We start from the raw sequence: 6350 nt of genomic DNA on the forward strand, positions 1-6350 counted from the left end.
TGAGACACTTGTACAAACAAGGAACAATACTTTTCTGACACCAGTTTCAAAATTGGAGATATTAAGTCAGTGTTTTTTCACTATTTGATAAGAAGAATAATATAAATATTATAATAATTGAATAACTATATAACTACTATATATATAAAATCTTAGAAGAAACTAAAACTGTCAGATAAATAGTAACTTTTCACCACTGGTTGTTTGTTAAACAAAAATGCTTTATTAAATGTTTCAGTGTAATTGTGCACGTGTGCGTTTCAACAACGCCGGTGTTTGGACTTCACACACAGAAAGCAAAAACTAACTTGTCAGAAGTGGGATTCGAACCCACGCCTCCAGGGGAGACTGCGACCTGAACGCAGCGCCTTAGACCGCTCGGCCATCCTGACTCGTACTCACTACGGGTGAATATTCGGTTTAGATAGATCGAACCGGTGTTCGTGGTGTCTTTCTTTTTCTATGTTCTCAATGTCAGATTATGTACAAAATTTATTTTTTGGTCATATTTGCTCAAACTGTAGTAGTCGTGCATGAGACAGATGATCTGTAAAACAACAAGTAAAAACTCGGCCTCCTCTGATTCCTCCTTCCGCTCGGTGGGAAACTGAACAACCAATCTGACCCACCGACAAGTGTCAATCATTCCTCGTGCACGCGCGTGCGTTGATCCCCCTCAGAGGCTCCTCCGTCAGTCAGAGGCTCCTCCGTCAGTCAGAGGTTCCTCCGTCAGTCAGAGGTTCCTCCGTCAGTCAGAGGTTCCTCCGTCAGTCAGAGGCTCCTCCGTCAAGCTCAACTTTAACTGAGCGGCTTCAGGAACTCAGTCAACAATGTCGGATATAAAACCAGCGAGAAGAAATCTGTCCAAGACAAGAAAACAGAAGAAAAGCTGGCGTACAATAAAAGTCCTCACGAGGACAAAAGTCCTCACGGAGATAAAAGTCCTCACGAGGACAAAAGTCCTCACGAGGACAAAAGTCGAGCTGCTCTACGGAAGCTCGCGAGACACCGAATCAGCCACGTTTCTGATTGACAGGTAATCACCCTGCTTGGTTTATCTTTGGTTTGTGAATTATTTTTTTAAACCAAATGAAGCCAACAAGCTCAACTCTGTTTACAGCTGCACCCTGGAGTCTCATCACACGGTGACGTCAGCGCTGAGCTACCGTCCGCTCCTTTAGTTTGAAAGGTGCAGAAAACGTTCAATCTGAAACGTTCAGACAGTCGAATCAGATTTTCCTGATATTAATATTAATATTAATGTGTGCGAAATGTTCATTCAGCGGACATCACGACAGTTTCTGTTGAAATAAGCACGTGCTACTTTTCCATGAGAGTGTTAGTTGTTGTTGTTATTGTTTAGCACAAATACTTTTAACTCTTTGGTCATTCTCACAGTTGGAAACGTAAACTAACCCACTGAAAACTAATAAACTTCAATCCAATTTATGATCAATCCGGATGTTTATAACGTCCTGGATTTTATTTAACACCAACAATTATTTACACCAAAAAAACAACAACTTTTGAGCTAAGGACAGTAGTGCCAAAATTTCATCACAAAAATGGATAAATAATAAACGTATATATTTGTTTTATAGTTTTAATATCAAAAACTAAAAGTTACAAACAGGGATTTAAAAAAAATATATTATTTGTAAAATTTGTTAAAAGACAGTTTGGTAGGAAAAGCTTTTCCCCTGAAGACCACTAGGAGGTGCTGTTTAGCCACTGAACCAACACTGACCCGTATAAACAACCTCTACACTTTTATATATACACATGAATATATATAAATATATACGTACATATACACACTCTGTTATACCTCTGCTGTTAAAGCTTTATTTTAAAGTTTTAGTTTCGGAGTTAAAAGTGAAACCCACCGACCTCCAACACTGACACGTCCGCGTGAACTGTTTAACATTTAAATACAGAAGAGAAACGTGTCCTCCCGGCAACATGCGGGGTTGGCTCAGTGGTGTCGTCGGCGTCTTGTGGTTCACGGTGCGCGGGTTCGAGTCCCTGCGCGTGCGGAGGTTCGTCACCTTCGACCGCGGAGGGACCGAGCACGTGCACTGGAGCATCCGACTAAGAGCGTTCAACTATCAACTCAAACTGAATACTGACAACCGAATAATGGAAAGCATTGAATTACGATCGCTCCGATGACCTCACAGGTCACTTCCATACCCTCATCTTTTGTTTCTCTTAATCTTAATCAAACTTTAGATTTATTCATTTAGATTAGAATTATTTAGAATTAATAACTCTTTTTTTGTTTTTTGAAAATGTGTCAGATTTCGCTCCAGTTGATAATCAAACAAGTAATTTAATAATTGAACAGGTTAAGCCCTTTTCACTTTGCTTCTCTTAAACTGTGTCAAACTTTTGATTAATTAATTTTTTTTTTTTAAAGTAAAATGTGGTGTCAGTTTTCTGGATAATGTCCAAGACTTCTCCCTCTGTCAACCTTTAATTCGTAATCTCCACCACCGGATGGCGCTGTTGGAACGGATGAGTCGCAGGGACACAACAAGTCGCCACATCAGCAACCAGGACGGTTCAGTCACAGTTCGTGGACAGAATTACAGATGTGGAAAGTCCAGTTATAGAGGCTCGTTGGTCTAGGGGTATGATTCTCGCTTTGGGTGCGAGAGGTCCCGGGTTCAAATCCCGGACGAGCCCTTGTTTTTGACCTCTTCTGAAAGGTTTAACGTCATCCTTTGACAACGGTTGAATTGGTTTCCTCACCTTTTGCTGGATCAGATGATATGTAGAGCCCACTAGTTGCCAAAAACCTCAAAATCATCCATGAATTTTAGAATATCTTATCATGTCAGTCATAAAAAACTAATGAACAACTTTAAAAAAAGTTATAGTATATTATGTCATCCAAACTGTCACAAAAATATCATTCTATACTATATATATATTATATATATAAATATATAATCTTAGAAGAAACTAAAACTGTCAGATAAATGGTAAAAATGCTTTATTAAATGTTTCAGTGTAATTGTGCACGTGTGTGTTTCAATAACGAGTGTTTGGACTTCATACGACAGAAAGCTAAAGAGGTACTTGTCAGAAGTGGGATTTGAACCCACGCCCATCCTGACTTGGATCCATCCAAACTGACCTCTTCAGTCTTGTCTCTGTCTCAATCTCTGTAGGCTGGTATGATTGTTGGCCCCGCCCCCCTGATTAGTTTCACCTGTACTGACACGTGCACCTATGCTGTGACGCATTTAAATACAGGTGAGAGCCGTGCCATTTCATTCAAATGTGGGTTTGGCACAGCGTGATTGTCGATGTATTCGGTGTCGACTGCCCGGGTTCAACTCTTGGACTACATCGGCAGAGTGTTCAACTCTCAACTCAAACCAATGACTGGCAACTGAACTCACCAAGCTGCTGCTTGGAGTTCAACCAGTGTGAACGGTATCGAGTTGAGGGTGTTCTACTTGGTCAAACCCACAGCTTTTCCTTCTCTTAATTATTTTGAACTTTCAGGTGACTTCAAAAAACTACAACTTAAGGTCACCATATGACCCCCTTTTAAAACCTAAATATAGATAAAAAAAATTTTTTTAAAAAGACACATTAAGTCTGACTGGTTTTCTAAAATGAATCAATTTGACTTCATCTTTAAAACCTGAACCGGGACCGAGGAACATTTTAGTGTAACATCTACAATCTTCTATATATTTTAAAGCTGAAACTCTTGAATACTTTCAGGAATCAAATGAAGTGTGTTCCCCCTCCCCACCCCACCCCCCCAGGCTACGTATTTCTCAGGTGTGCTGCTACCTGCCCAGATGTGTTCTTTAGATCCAGAGTGGCAGCAGAAGCAGGTACGTCCACATTCACTCTCACTTCTCTTCTTCTTTTTTTCGGATATATTTCGAGGCTCAAAACTGGATGTTAGCCGTTGATTTCTGTCTTGTGTTTGTTTGTAGTTTTAAAGTTGTCGTGCATATTTTACTTTTGTACATGAATTTGGCTGTTTAGAAGGTTGAACTTCATGTTCTGGTTTCATAGTGAATCCAAAATAAAATAAATGGCTGCAGAGGAGAAGTGTGATGTTCACAGGAAATAGTTACTAGTCCTGTTTGTCTCTATCGATCCTCTTAACTGGAGGTAGTTGGAAGTTGCATTAAAAAAAACGACGAACATTGAATGAAGCAGAAATGCAAAATAACAGAAAATCACACGAGTCGATCAAGTAATAGATAACAAAATGCATAAATAAATATGTGAAATGGTACATTAAATCAGAAAGTAATTAAGTTTTATGAATTCCTTCTTGCCTTATCTTAATTGAATTCTTATTATATTTAATGGGATATTTATTTATTTGTTCAGTACTTTCTTTATTTTTCTGCAGCATTCACCTGTTGTCTGATTTATTTTTGTAACTTTGAGCCCGATGGTTCTTTGAGTTCAATAAATACTTTTATTTTTTAAAGATTAGAACTACAATATTTATGTGATGTGCAGCATGATTTAAAAAAGAAAAATTAATTTTAAAAAAAAGATTATTTTTTTTTGTTTCTCAACTTGCAATTTGTTTTTCTAATTCCCGCATTTTTAAGAGAGAAAAAAAACCTAAAATTTTTGAGAAAATCTAATGCAAAAACAAAAACACTGACAAGCGTTCATGTGATGTGGCGTTCAGGTGCACTGAAACGGAGACTTTTGATGCTACAAAAACCTCAAATATGCAGTTAAATAGAGCACTGAAATAGATTTAACCACAGGTGTTGGTTCACTCTCTCTTTACGCCTCTTCCATCCAAACTGCACATTAAAACCAACTGTCGGGAGAAAATAACGACGCTAGAAGGATATTTCTTTATTTTACGAGCACATTTTAGGTCAGGTCCTTCACGCCTTAAACACCTTAAAGAGCTCTTAAAGAGCACGTCAGGAAAAAGACTTTGGGGGTAAAAGTACAGTTTACACACAAAAAAACCGTCTTAAAACTGCAAATTACATCGAACGTTTTGAGAAAATCCACCGCAAAGTGAAAAATTTTTGATCGCGACAATCACAAAAAAACTCACAGATGTGTGTTTGTTTTTAATCTATACACATTTAATGTGGGTGAGAGTTTACAGGTGAAGAGTTCCTCCTCGTCATCACACCGGCTGATAAGATCAGCGGTGTTTTTATCTGTGTGGTTTCGGTGTCTACCTGATGAGAGAAACCACACAGATCTCATATCCGAGAGAAAAGTTCCAAAGACTTCTTTTAAAATTAATTTTAACGTGTGTGTGTGTGTGTTTCTGCTGTATTTCGTGGAAACACAGTAAATCCTTCCAATTACCGCCGAGGCCGACACATTCCTGCTTTAAGTTCATCAGTCGCTTCAGGGTCCCATTTTTTACTGCCGTATGAAAACATATCGTCATCCGAAGAACGGATTCCTGTTCAAACACTTCTTTTCAGGAGGACATTTCGTTTGTGTTTATTTACTGTTCCATGAAAACTGCAGAGAAACAGTTTAACTCTGAAGAAGAAATCTGTTTGTGTGCAGAAAATATTCTGAAAAATCAGCCGATCTGCTGAAATAAAACACAACAAATCTGAGATTCTTCTTCTATTTTATTCACATGGTGTTATTTCTCAATAAACGTGTTTTACAGCACGTCTTCGGATGTCGGTGGACTGATGACTTTGGTTGATGTGACGTGTCTCCGTGTGTCTTCGCTTTAATGTGTGTTCATGTTTTGTTGGTTTGTTTGCTTTGATTGTTTGACCTCAATGTTTTTACCCATCGTGTGTTCAATTCATCCGTTCAAAGCACAGATTATCACCTGAGACGGACGCCTCCGTCCCTCAGAGGACGACGACATGATCCTCGTCTTCTTCATCAGTGAGTTCTGCTCATTCACTCTCATTTTTGAGTCTTCACTCAAAGCTGAAGGAAGGAAAGTGTGTTCAGGTGTATCAGGTGTGTTCAGGTGTATCATGTGTGTTCTGGTGTGTCAGGTGTGTTCAGGTGTTTCAGGTGTCTTCAGGTGTTTCAGGTGTATCAGGTGTGTTCAGGTGTTTCAGGTGTATCAGGTGTGTTCAGGTGTTTCAGGTGTATCAGGTGTGTTCAGGTGTATCAGGTGTGTTCTGGTGTGTTCAGGTGTTTCAGGTGTATCAGGTGTGTTCAGGTGTATCAGGTGTGTCAGGTGTGTTCAGGTGTTTCAGGTGTCTTCAGGTGTTTCAGGTGTATCAGGTGTGTTCAGGTGTTTCAGGTGTGTTCAGGTGTTTCAGGTGTATCAGGTGTGTTCAGGTGTATCATGTGTGTTCAGGTGTGTTCAGGTGTGTTTCAGGTGTGTCAGGTGTGTCAGGTGT

At 39.2% G+C, this 6350-nt stretch overlaps 2 non-coding genes across 2 annotated transcripts; one reads left to right on the top strand and one right to left on the bottom strand.

The window, feature by feature from the left end:
* Positions 1-309: 309 nt before the first annotated feature.
* On the bottom strand, positions 310-392 carry trnal-cag (transfer RNA leucine (anticodon CAG)). The gene has a single exon. It is a non-coding gene; the product is annotated as a tRNA-Leu (tRNA).
* A 2224-nt stretch (positions 393-2616) lies between these two features.
* trnap-ugg (transfer RNA proline (anticodon UGG)) lies at positions 2617-2688 on the top strand. The gene has a single exon. It is a non-coding gene; the product is annotated as a tRNA-Pro (tRNA).
* Positions 2689-6350: the final 3662 nt, after the last annotated feature.

Source organism: Brachyistius frenatus, unplaced genomic scaffold (genome assembly GCF_029030835.1).
Source record: "Brachyistius frenatus isolate BFR_SWC_R1_liver_20210118 unplaced genomic scaffold, ASM2903083v1 Contig_164, whole genome shotgun sequence".
Lineage (NCBI taxonomy): Eukaryota > Metazoa > Chordata > Actinopteri > Embiotocidae > Brachyistius > Brachyistius frenatus.